This window comes from Xenopus tropicalis, chromosome 10 (assembly GCF_000004195.4).
Source record: "Xenopus tropicalis strain Nigerian chromosome 10, UCB_Xtro_10.0, whole genome shotgun sequence".
In the NCBI taxonomy this organism is placed as follows: domain Eukaryota; kingdom Metazoa; phylum Chordata; class Amphibia; order Anura; family Pipidae; genus Xenopus; species Xenopus tropicalis.
Window position 1 is genome coordinate 46,387,961 of NC_030686.2, and position 12,775 is coordinate 46,400,735.

The window sequence follows — 12,775 nt, forward strand, 5'->3', positions numbered from 1 at the left end:
AGCCGGGGTGTCCTGGGGCCCGTAACCTGCAGAACATTCCTAGAGCCGGGGTGTCCCAGGGCCCATAACCTGCAGAACATTCCTAGAGCCGGGGTGTCCCGGGGCCCGTAACCTGCAGAACATTCCTAGAGCCGGGGTGTCCCGGGGCCCGTAACCTGCAGAGCATTCCTAGAGCCGGGGTGTCCCGGGGCCCGTAACCTGCAGAGCATTCCTAGAGCCGGGGTGTCCCGGGGCCCGTAACCTGCAGAGCATTCCTAGAGCCGGGGTGTCCCGGGGCCCGTAACCTGCAGAGCATTCCTAGAGCCGGGGTGTCCCGGGGCCCGTAACCTGCAGAGCATTCCTAGAGCCGGGGTGTCCCGGGGCCCGTAACCTGCAGAGCCAGCTCCTAGAGCCGGGGTGTCCCGGGGCCCGTAACCTGCAGAACATTCCTAGAGCCGGGGTGTCCCGGGGCCCGTAACCTGCAGAGCATTCCCTATAGCCGGGGTGTCCCGGGGCCCGTAACCTGCAGAGCATTCCTAGAGCCGGGGTGTCCCGGGCCCGTAACCTGCAGAACATTCCTAGAGCCGGGGTGTCCCGGGGCCCGTAACCTGCAGAGCATTCCCTATAGCCGGGGTGTCCCGGGGCCCGTAACCTGCAGAGCATTCCTAGAGCCGGGGTGTCCCGGGGCCCGTAACCTGCAGAGCCAGCTCCTAGAGAATGGAAACACCCGCCGGGGACTTAGTGAAAGAATGAGGGAAAAAAATCACTGTCTCCTCACTCAGGCTTAAAGGGACAGTATCACAGAAAGGGTTTAGGCAAATCTATTAAACTGTATTGATTAATATTCTCTTTATTATGCCCCGTGCTTTGCTCTGGGTTTATAGGTACTGACCCCCCCCCCCGGATTCATAAACTAACGGCAGTGTGGGACTGGCCCACCCGGATACCAGGGAAACCAGGGCTCAGGGGTCAGTGGGGCCCTCCTACTCCTAGCCATTCGGCCTGTTTCATGGTTATTTACTATTTCTGAATGGGAACAAAGAGGAAGAAGAAGAATAGATGCCAGTATGTCATTACAAATAATAGGAGAATAAAGAGGTTGGGTGAGGAAAAATAGTTTGGAGAGTGGGCCCATGGTCTAAGGTTTTCTGGTGGGCCCCTGGGGTTCCAGTCCAACACTGACTAACGGGGTCCCCCCCATATTGCTGCCAACTGAACCCGAATGGTCCCTACAACACATTCATATAGGGGGGCCTAGGCAGCGAGAATGGGCCACAGGGTAAAAATGGGTCAGTGGGTGAGAAATCAACTAGGGGATTAGAACAGGGCTGTAAGGTACGGGCCGGGGGCTGTAAGGTACGGGCCGGGGGCTGTAAGGTACGGGCCAGGGCTGTAAGGTACGGGCCGGGGGCTGTAAGGTACAAGCCGGGGGCTGTAGGGTACGGGCCAGGGGCTGTAGGGTACGGGCCAGGGGCTGTAGGGTACGGGCCAGGTGCTGTAGGGTACGGGCCAGGGGCTGTAGGGTGGTACGGGCCAGGGGCTGTAAGATATGGGCCAGGGGCTGTAGGGTACGGGCCAGGGGCTGTAGGGTACGTGCCAGGGGCTGTTAGATATGGGCCTGGTGCTGTAGGGTACGGGCCAGGTGCTGTAGGGTACGGGCCAGGGGCTGTAAGATAAGGGCCAGGTGCTGTAGGGTATGGGCCAGGTGCTGTAGGGTACGGGCCAGGTGCTGTAGGGTACGGGCCAGGGGCTGTAAGATATGGGCCAGGTGCTGTAGGGTACGGGCCAGGGGCTGTAGGGTACGGGCCAGGGGCTGTAGGGTACGGGCCAGGGGCTGTAGGGTACGGGCCAGGGGCTGTAGGGTACGGGCCAGGGGCTGTAAGATATGGGCCGGGGGCTGAGAATAAACCATTGGGCCAGAATTGAGCTGGAAGCTGAGAATGAGTAATTAAGGATGATAATAAACTATAGGGGGGTTAGATTGAGCAGGTACTGGGACCAATAGGAACCAAGGAGCTGTCACATGCCCTTCAGCTCACTCTCAGCCCATATAAAGTTAGTTTCGCCTATAAGATTCTGTTGATTCTCACTCCAATTAAAACTTTACTGTGTTTTTCATCTTTAGATTGTGTATATGGCCCTGCCAGCTGTATACAGGGATATCTACATTCCAGCCACCTGTACAGGTGAGTCCTTTTATTGTATTCCCCCCCCACATGTAATAAGTGTAAATGGCCACTAGGTGTCAGCGTGAGCTTTAGTGGGCTTGGTACCACTATATCCCACTGTGTATGGATATTCACTGCCTTCCCCTTTTCATTCCAAGCCAAAAATATATTTATATTATAAATATATTATAAGGAACTCCTCTGGGACTTATAATATCCCTATATGTTACAATAGGGGGCACTTTATTCACTATATATTATAAGGAACTCCTCGGGGGCTTATAATATCCCTATATGTTACAATAGGTTGTACTTTATTCACTATATATTATAAGGAACTCCTCGGGGACTTATAATATCCCTATATGTTACAATAGGGGGCACTTTATACACTATATATTATAAGGAACTCCTCGGGGGCTTATAATATCCCTATATGTTACAATAGGGGGTACTTTATTCACTATAAATTATAAGGAACTCCTCGGGGACTTATAATATGCCTATATGTTACAATAGGGGGCACTTTATTCACTATATATCATAAGGAACTCCTCAGGGACTTATAATATCCCTATTTGTTACAATAGGGGGCACTTTATTCACTATATATCATAAGGGACTTCTCAGGGACTTATAATATCCCTATATGTTACAATAGGGGGTACTTTAGTCACTATATATTATAAGGAACCCCTCTGGGACTTATAATATCCCTATATGTTACAATAGGGGGCACTTTATTCACTATATATTATAAGGAACTCCTCAGGGACTTATAATATCCCTATATGTTACAATAGGGGGCACTTTATTCACTATATATTATAAGGAACTCCTCTGGGGCTTATAATATCCCTATATGTTACAATAGGGGGCACTTTATTCACTATATATTATAAGGAACTCCTCTGGGGCTTATAATATCCCTATATGTTACAATAGGGGGTACTTTAGTCACTATATAGCCCCCATACCATCTGACCACCCATCTCATTGATGTGCCAGGAAGCCCGACACGTTAGTCTGTAATTTCCAATACATAACAAACCTATTTATAGTGCCTCGTACTTGGCTTTTCCCTATTGTTTTTGTTCGGCACAAACAGTGCAGTTAAGTTTTATTGACTGTGGATTTTACTAGAGCGTGTAAGTGCTTAGCGCAGCCTCTTGGTACTGATTGCTCTGTTACAGAGTAGGGGGCGTGGCTTCCCCGCTGGATTACCCATACTGCCCTGCTTTGCATGTAACCAGAGACAAATTAATCTTTTCTTCCTTTATTCTATTTATTTACTGAGTTTTCATTACTTTTCATAAAACCATAAAGTCCCGGAAAGTAAGGACGTTTATTTCTGATCGTTCCTTCCTGGGTTGATGGGACCTTTGGACTCTTGAGGAACAGGTGGAAGGATCTCCATGTCCTGTTTATTATCCGAGAGCTTCTCATTATGGGTTCCAGTAATGCATTGCTTCCTGCAGTAACTGTGGGTGCAACCAGTGTCGGACTGCGCCCCCTAGGGGCCCACCAGGGAAGCTGACATCCAAGGCCACGTCCATTAGATGGTGACAGTTAGAAATGGTGGAAGCTATGGTGGGAAAAGGACTAATGGAAATTTGCCCAAACTGCGTCAGGGTCAGGGCTAATGGGAGATCCCATGGTTCCCAGGCAGGGCCAGTCCAACTTGAGGTGTAACTGCCAACGTAATCATCACTGGGGCACCCCCCTTCTTTATATGTTGTTCCCTTGAGCAGGCCAGATCCTGGGTCTGAGTATTTCCATCTGTAACAGTGTCTTGCCAATCCTGGACTGCTGATTGGTTGCTATGAGTTATTCTATCCCAACGTGGACCAAATGGCCAGTTAGGGGTTCTGTAAACTTCCTGTACATGGGCACTATTCCTACATTTTATTTTTCTCTATATATATATATATATAGTGTATAAAGTACCCCCTATTGTAACATATAGGGATATTATAAGTCCCCGAGGAGTTCCTTATAATATATAGTGAATAAAGTACCCCCTATTGTAACATATAGGGATATTATAAGCCCCCGAGGAGTTCCTTATAATATATAGTGAATAAAGTGCCCCCTATTGTAACATATAGGGATATTATAAGCCCCCGAGGAGTTCCTTATAATATATAGTGAATAAAGTGCCCCCTATTGTAACATATAGGGATATTATAAGTCCCCGAGGAGTTCCTTATAATATATAGTGAATAAAGTGCCCCCTATTGTAACATATAGGGATATTATAAGCCCCCGAGGAGTTCCATGATTATATAAAATTTTAATACAGGCCATGTAACTCTGAGGTGGCTTCTAATATCTTCATATTTTACAACAGGAGGTGCATTATTGACTATAATATACAAGTTTTTCATGTGACAAATGACATGACTAAGCATTATAACTGATGACATCACTAAGCACCGTTTATAAGGATATAATTTACAGTCTGGTCCCATAGGGAAATGAATAAACCCAAAGTGATTGGACTTTCTCCATTAGTAAAGCCCAATCCTATACCCTGGGGCATTTCCCTTGCCTGGGGGAATTTTTCGCTTACTGTAAAAGGAGGGACGCCCATTGGTGTATGTTGTGTGTATGTCATGGTTTCATTGGCTCGTCTTTCATCAGCAGATTAACAGATAATAACAGCCAAGCAGCTACACACAATAGGCTGAGACATCAAGGAAAGCGCTTAGTGAGCGCAGGCTGGGAACGTGCCAATGTCACTCAGTCTGATAACATGGGAAGAGCCGGGGGCACAGGGACTGATACCCCACCCTGTACAGGTTCCACCCCATCCAACTCTATTGCCTCCTCATCGGAGACAAAGAAACAGAATCCAGCTTTTGGGATTGGGGGAGGCCACAGATGAGAACATAATAAGGCTAAATATGTGCCCTTATATGGTCACAGAACCCCTCAGTGACTGCTAATATCCTTATCATTTACAGTAGGGGGTACATTATCCCTTATAATACATGAGTCATACTCAGAATTCCCTGTATAACTCAGCCTGCAGCCTTGTGCCTTTATATGGGGGGCACAGAACCCCTCAGTGACTGCTAATATCCTTATCATTTACAGTAGGGGGTACATTATCCCGTATAATACACGAGTGATACTCAGAGTTCCCTGTATAACTCAGCCTGCAGCCTTGTGCCTTTATATGGTCACAGAACCCCTCAGTGACTGCTAATATCCTTATCATTTACAGTAGGGGGTACATTATCCCTTATAATACATGAGTGATACTCAGAGTTCCCTGTATAACTCAGCCTGCAGCCTTGTGCCTTTATATGGGGGGCACAGAACCCCTCAGTGACTGCTAATATCCTTATCATTTACAGTAGGGGGTACATTATCCCTTATAATACATGAGTGATACTCAGAGTTCCCTGTATAACTCAGCCTGCAGCCTTGCGCCTTTATATGGGCACAGAACCACTCAGTGACTGCTAATATCCTTATCATTTACAGTAGGGGGTACATTATCCCTTATAATACATGAGTGATACTCAGAGTTCCCTGTATAACTCAGCCTGCAGCCTTGTGCCTTTATATGGGGGGCACAGAACCCCTCAGTGACTGCTAATATCCTTATCATTTACAGTAGGGGTACATTATCCCTTATAATACATGAGTGATACTCAGAGTTCCCTGTATAACCCAGGCTTTTGCCATTATTTTATATATAGATGGTGGATATCCCTGTACTTGGCACACCCACTAATTTTTGCTGAATTGCTGCTACTTATATATACAGGTGTTGTCCCAGCAATGGTAATACATGCACATGTGCAGCTGTTGTTCTACTTCTATTCCCAACTTTCCAGTTACAGTTACACGTGCGTTGGTAGCAGATGTTAATATATATATATATAATATACAGCTCCAATAAATAATCCTGGAAATAGCCTCTAGGGAGGGACTGGGGCTGTGGGATAGCAGGTATAGTAGGGAGAGATGGTGCCTATAGTAGCAGTGGGGGGATAATAGCCTCTGGGAAGGGACTGGGGCTGTGGGATAGCAGGTATAGTAGGGAGAGATGGTGCCTATAGTAGCAGTGGGGGGATAATAGCCTCTGGGAAGGGACTGGGCTGTGGGATAGCAGGTATAGTAGGGAGAGATGGTGCCTATAGTAGCAGTGGGGGGATAATAGCCTCTGGGAGGGACTGGGGCTGTGGGATAGCAGGTATAGTAGGGAGAGATGGTGCCTATAGTAGCAGTGGGGATAATAGCCTCTGGGAAGGGACTGGGGCTGTGGGATAGCAGGTATAGTAGGGAGAGATGGTGCCTATAGTAGCAGTGGGGGGATAATAGCCTCTGGAAGGGACTGGGGCTGTGGGATAGCAGGTATAGTAGGGAGAGATGGTTCCTATAGTAGCAGTGGGGGGATAATAGCCTCTGGGAAGGGACTGGGGCTGGGATAGCAGGTATAGTAGGGAGAGATGGTGCCTATAGTAGCAGTGGGGGGATAATAGCCTCTGGGAAGGGACTGGGGCTGTGGGATAGCAGGTATAGTAGGGAGAGATGGTGCCTATAGTAGCAGTGGGGGGATAATAGCCTCTGGGAAGGGACTGGGGCTGTGGGATAGCAGGTATAGTAGGGAGAGATGGTGCCTATAGTAGCAGTGGGGGATAATGAACATAATGGGTTCTTGCTAATCCCAAACCTGCCCTGAGCTTTGCCCATGTTGCCACCTCCCGCTGTGAATACCAGGGCAGAGCCAATAGAATGACACAATAACCCAGAAACATTACTGACTGTATTTCCTGCCTTTCTGGTTGACAGTTGGCAGGACAGAAAACAATGGCAGTGAAAGTAAAACTCTCTTTTCATTGTTCTCTTGCCCCAGGGTAGGGCGTATTGGCACTGGGTCTCTGCCCGTGTAGATCAAAGGGAATGTTCAATTTTGAGTTTACTTTTACTATTGATATAGAGAGAGATATTCTGAGACAATTTGCAATTGGTCTTCAGTTTTTATTATTTTTAGTTTTTTTAATGATTTCACTTTTTCTTCAGCAGCTCTCCCATTTGGAATTTCAGCAGCTGTCATGTTGCTAGGGTCCCAATTACCTTAGCAACCAGGGAGTGGTTTGAATGAGAGACGGGAATATGAATAGGGGAGGGGCTGCATAGAAAGATAAGGAATAAAAAGTAACAATAACAATAAAACTGGAGCCTCACAGAGCAATAGGGTTTGGCTGCCGGGGTCACTGACCCCCATTTGGAAGCTGCAAAGAAGCAGAAGAAGAAAGCAAATAATTCAAAAACTATAAAAAAAATAAATTAAAAAAGTTGCTTATAATTGGTTATTCTATAATATATTAATAGTTAATTTAAAGCTGAACCATTCCTTTAAGGTCAAAAGCCCCCAGGACACTTGGGGATGGGCAGTTGCCATTTTAGGGACCCCAAAACTTCAGGAAGAAACCATGTCCATCAGGGCACCGCCCATCCTTCATTCCCCTTTGATTGGAGGAGATTCGTTTTTCATATGACATGACTTATGCCCCTCCCCAAGAAGGCGTGGCTACATCCTCTGATGGACCTTATTTTATATCCCCATGTTGTCCTGTTCATTTACCATACAAGTAATGCCAGGGTCGGACTGGGGTGTCCGGGGGTCACCGGGGCTGTCAGCTCAGGGGCCCCCACCCCAGTTACAGACCGTTCCTCTGCCTCTTTCCCCTTGTATGGCCTCGGCACTGGCTTAGTAACATCATGGCGCTCCTTATAATGACAAAGTGCCTCTCCTTTGGTTCCGCTGATGTAACAGAACCTGCTAACTGGGTTCCAGATCCCCGGCTTCTCTGGGCTGATGGGTCTCCATAGGGCACCAAGTTCCATAGTGGGGCTGTGTATTCCAGGCTTCCAGCACATCCCCAGTGCTCGGTGGAGGCCAAAGAAAAGGAGCCACGTGGAACAGTCGCTGCACCCCCGGGCCATAAGGACCCCCCCCCCCTCAGGGAGTAGGTTCCAGACTGGGGAATAGTAGTGGAACGTACCCATTGGGTCAGCCATTCCTCAATAGAAGAATATCAAGGGGAACAAATAAGTGTTCAACTCCAAACCTCGTCCCAACTGACCTTCTATTGAGGCTTTTCAGTGTATCCAATTAGGTATTATCCCTAAATCTCCTACTAAATGGCCTAGAGCAGGGATCCCCAACCTTTCTTACTCGGGAGCCACAGTCAAATGTAAAAAGACTTGGGGAGCAACACAAGCACCATAAAAGTTCATGGAGGAGCCAAATAAGGGCTGTGATTGGCTATTAGGGGCCTCTATGCACCCTATCAGCTTACAGGGGCTTTATTTGGTAGGAAATCTTGTTTTTATTCAACCAAAACTTGCCCCCAAGTCAGGAATTCAAATATAACTCCCTGGTTTGGGGGCACTGAGAGCAACATCCAAGGGGTTGGGGGGCAATATGTTGCTTACGAGCCTTACAGTAATCAGTTTGTCCCTCCCTGATTTATTGTTCTGCACGGGATGTTTATTTCTGGTTCTCGATTCTCGTGGCCTCGGCCCTGGGAACCCGCCTGGAACTTGACCCAGTAATTATGTCCCTCCCCATGGGCTTTTCCATTTGCCATTAATTAGAGGCAGAAATTAGCATTTTATGAGCTGTAATTACCTCCCCTTCCTGTTCCCCAGAGGTGGCAGAATATTTATTTTCAACGCCATTAACGTTACGTTGTTGTCCGACCCGACAGCCCCATTACTGGGAGGTCTGGGCAGTGGGCACCATGGTATTCCCCCCATTACTGCCCCCAAAGTCAATATCACATGAGAGGGTCTGACCCCATTATGCACTACATGTAGGGCCAATCATATTACCATCTGGGGCAACAGACAAAGCACCAGGTTGTGACAGTAAATGCTTACTGGCTCCTCAGTGACTTCTAATATCCTTATCAGTTACAGTAGGGGGTACATTATCCCTTATAATACATGAGTGATACTCAGAGTTCCCTGTATAACTCAGCCTGCAGCCTTGTGCCTTTATATGGGCACAGAACCCCTCAGTGACTGCTAATATCCTTATCATTTACAGTAGGGGGTACATTATCCCTTATAATACATGAGTGATACTCAGAGTTCCCTGTATAACTCAGCCTGCAGCCTTGTGCCTTTATATGGGGGGCACAGAACCCCTCAGTGACTGCTAATATCCTTATCATTTACAGTAGGGGGTACATTATCCCTTATAATACATGAGTGATACTCAGAGTTCCCTGTATAACTCAGCCTGCAGCCTTGTGCCTTTATATGGGCACAGAACCCCTCAGTGACTGCTAATATCCTTATCATTTACAGTAGGGGGTACATTATCCCTTATAATACATGAGTGATACTCAGAGTTCCCTGTATAACTCAGCCTGCAGCCTTGTGCCTTTATATGGGGGGCACAGAACCCCTCAGTGACTGCTAATATCCTTATCATTTACAGTAGGGGGTACATTATCCTCTTTTTCTCTCTCTCTGTATATATAAGTATATATTTTCTGCCCTGTGATCATGCTGATGATTTAATTCTGTATGAAAGTTCCCAGAAAGCAGCAGGATTCTAATATACCTGGAGCTGTGCCATTGCCCTCGTTGATAAATGTGCATGTACGTCCCTATCCCGGGGTTTGGCAGTGCCGGGGAGGTGAGGCTACAGGGTGCGGCCCCCTTGGGCACAGCTGGGATAGAGAGTAGGAGGGCCGGATACACAACATCATTTATCAGACGTCACTCCTGTGTCTATGATTCCCTCCCTGCCCCTCAGGGTCTCCATCTTGGCTTCTTGGCTTGGCTTCAGAGACCAACTAGCCGATACCCACCCTGTGCCCCCAACCCCTGGCTCCATAGATGCCTCTTCTCCCCTCCTGACTGCTGGAAGGTATTGCTTGGCACCTCATTGCAGGTTTCCAATGTGCCTGCCCCCAATGGCTGATGGATTTATTTACCCAGGGCCGGGGTATTTAATGTGTGTCTGTACATTATTACCCCATGCTGGCACTTACCTGAGCTTAGGGACCACTCACAATATACTGTATATATACAATATAACAGTTACAATACATGGCTGATTAGTAATTAATTCAGATTCTATTTACCGTACATGGCCGCATAGAAAGCAGTGCAGTCTGCATCAGAATTTATTAATCAGCCCTGTAGCATCAGTTTCTATGGTGTGCGAGCCTCATATTCTGTTTAAGCTTCTCAGCCCAGAGCCCACTGAGCACGTGCAGTGCCACTGGCACACAAAAGACCTAACAAGATCCAAGATGGCGGCTCTCTGTACACAACAGTGAAGGCCTGGATCGTTACTGTTACAGACATTGCTGGGGCAGTATGGTCGGCATATACACTTCTATCCCAAATTGTTTGTATTGTTTAGTTCTCCTTTTAATTAATGTCAATTTAATTTAATACCAGAATGGAACTTTCCAATCATGTGGGGGACAAAGTGACCACAGCGCGTGGGAATGTGAGCTTACGCTCCATTGGGCAAGGGCTGATATGAATGATGTGTAATCACTGCCCACTCCTTGTACAGGTAACTCCTCCCACCCCACATCCCACCCAATCACTGTTTCTCTTCTTGGTTTTTACAGCTTTCATCACTGCCCACAGGTTCCAGCCTGAGACACCTGAGCAGTGATTGGACTTCAAATCCCAGAATTCCCGGATGTCCGAAATGACGATTCCAGAGCAAGTTAAGAATCCCGGGTAGAAGGGAAGAACCATTCCTGGGAGAGAGGAACGGGATCTTCCATTCTCTGCCCCCCAGCAGGGGGGTAACCGAGGGTAATGTTACAGTGCTGAGTGAGACATCTCTTCCAGGTATGAAATAGCTACAAACAGAGAGTGGGCTGTTTCTGTAAAGTAGGTTTTGTTTATCCAGAGGTCACAGGACCCTTACAGAACAGGAGGTACACACAGGGGCTCCCAGGCATTGCCCACACCAGACATAAATATGGCCGACGAGCCTTCCTTGCACAATAGCCAATCATTTCCTCAGTGGAGATCGATAGACAATGAATTAGGCAACTAAAGGGAAAGTTAAACCATAATCACCAAGAACCCCAGTTAAGAGAGTTTGTACAGAGACGTGTTCTCTATCATCTCCTCCATGTTTGACTGTAGGACTGTAGGAAGGGTCTTTCCCCAATAAGGGCCCCCACTGATATATAATACAGTAACCGGAGCCACGTCCCCAGCCATTTGCAACAGAACCATTTGTACAGAGATTCCATTTGTATTTGGAAATATCATTTTGCAAGTTGCCCCAGGGACTGGTCCGATTGCCATCTTGGAGTCAGGAAGGAATTTTTTCCCCTCTGGGGCAAATTAGAGAGGTTTCAGATGGGGTTTTTGCCTTCCTCTGGATCAACTAGCAGTTAGGCAGGTTATATATAGGCATTATGGTTGAACGTGATGGACGTGTGTCTTTTTTCAGCCTAACTTACTATGTTACTATGCCAGGGAAACCTCGGCTTGGCTAAATGCCCCATCTTTCCCATGGAGCTCCGGGGCAGAAGGGCCTGTGTTACTTACAGGTTAATTAGACCCAACTGACGGGCTTTGATCTGATTATTAGTAGGTTTGTGAATAAAACCCTGATTTAACAAATCTCCTTTAGAGCTGATTGAGTGACCCCACAATGTAAAAATGGATATAATATCTGCTAACGTTTGGGCTGCATCTCCGTAAAGAAGTCTAAATGGCGTCAGTATCTCCGGCAGGTAGTGCCCCCCCTCGCCAACGCCCCAGGGCTAGTCTGGATTTTATTGGGGGGATCCAAGCAAAGTGCAAACAGTATAAGCCACTTGGGTTATGGGAAAATGTTCATAAGCAGCGTGGGACTGGGCCGTATGGGGCCCACCGGGGCGGCGAATGGACTGCCCAAACCCCCGGCCCCCCAATATATGTCCCTTATACTTCACTGTGATCAGGAAAGGGAGGTAGGGTTGCCCCTGGCCAGTATTATGAGTGGTGTAGCCAGTAAAATCCCAGTTAAGGCCAGGGTACCAGCAATGTACTTGCTGGTAAATTTGTAATATCTAGTCAATCCTTGTAGATTGTAAGCTCTTTTGGGCTTTATATGTTACTCTGTATGTCCAATGTATGTAACCCACTTATTGTACAGCGCTGCGGGATATGTTGGCGCTTTATAAATAAATGTTAATAATAATAATAATAATTCAGCCACCCCAGCCTGCCTCTGATCCGCTCCCCTCCCTCCCTCTCTCCCTCCCCTCCCTCCCCTCTCTCCCCTCCCTCCCCTCTCTCCCTCCCTCCCTCCTCCCCTCCCTCCCCTCCCTCCCCTCCCTCCCTCCCCTCCCTCCCCTCCCTCCCTCCCTCCCTCCCTCCCTCCCTCCCTCCTCCCCTCTCTCCCCTCCCTCCCCTCCTCCCCTCCCCTCTCTCCCCCCCTCCCCTCTCTCCCTCCCTCCCCTCCTCTCCCCCTCCTCCCCTCCTCCCCTCCCTCCCCTCCCTCCCCTCTCTCCCCTCCTCCCTCTCTCCCCTCCCTCCCCCTCCCTCCCTCCTCCCCTCCTCCCCTCCTCCCTCCTCCCCTCCCTCCCCTCCCTCTCCTCCCTCTCTCCCCTCTCTCCCTCCCCTCC

At 48.0% G+C, this 12,775-nt stretch overlaps 1 long non-coding RNA gene across 1 annotated transcript in view; it reads left to right on the forward strand.

Annotated features, from left to right (window-relative positions):
- Positions 1-11,504, forward strand: part of LOC116407968 — a 26,839-nt gene extending 15,335 nt beyond the window's left edge. Inside the window, exons 2-3 of the long non-coding RNA XR_004220651.1 lie at positions 2,105-2,165; positions 10,769-11,504. This is a non-coding gene — a long non-coding RNA (uncharacterized LOC116407968). The remainder of the gene's footprint in view (positions 1-2,104; positions 2,166-10,768) is intronic.
- Positions 11,505-12,775: the final 1,271 nt, after the last annotated feature.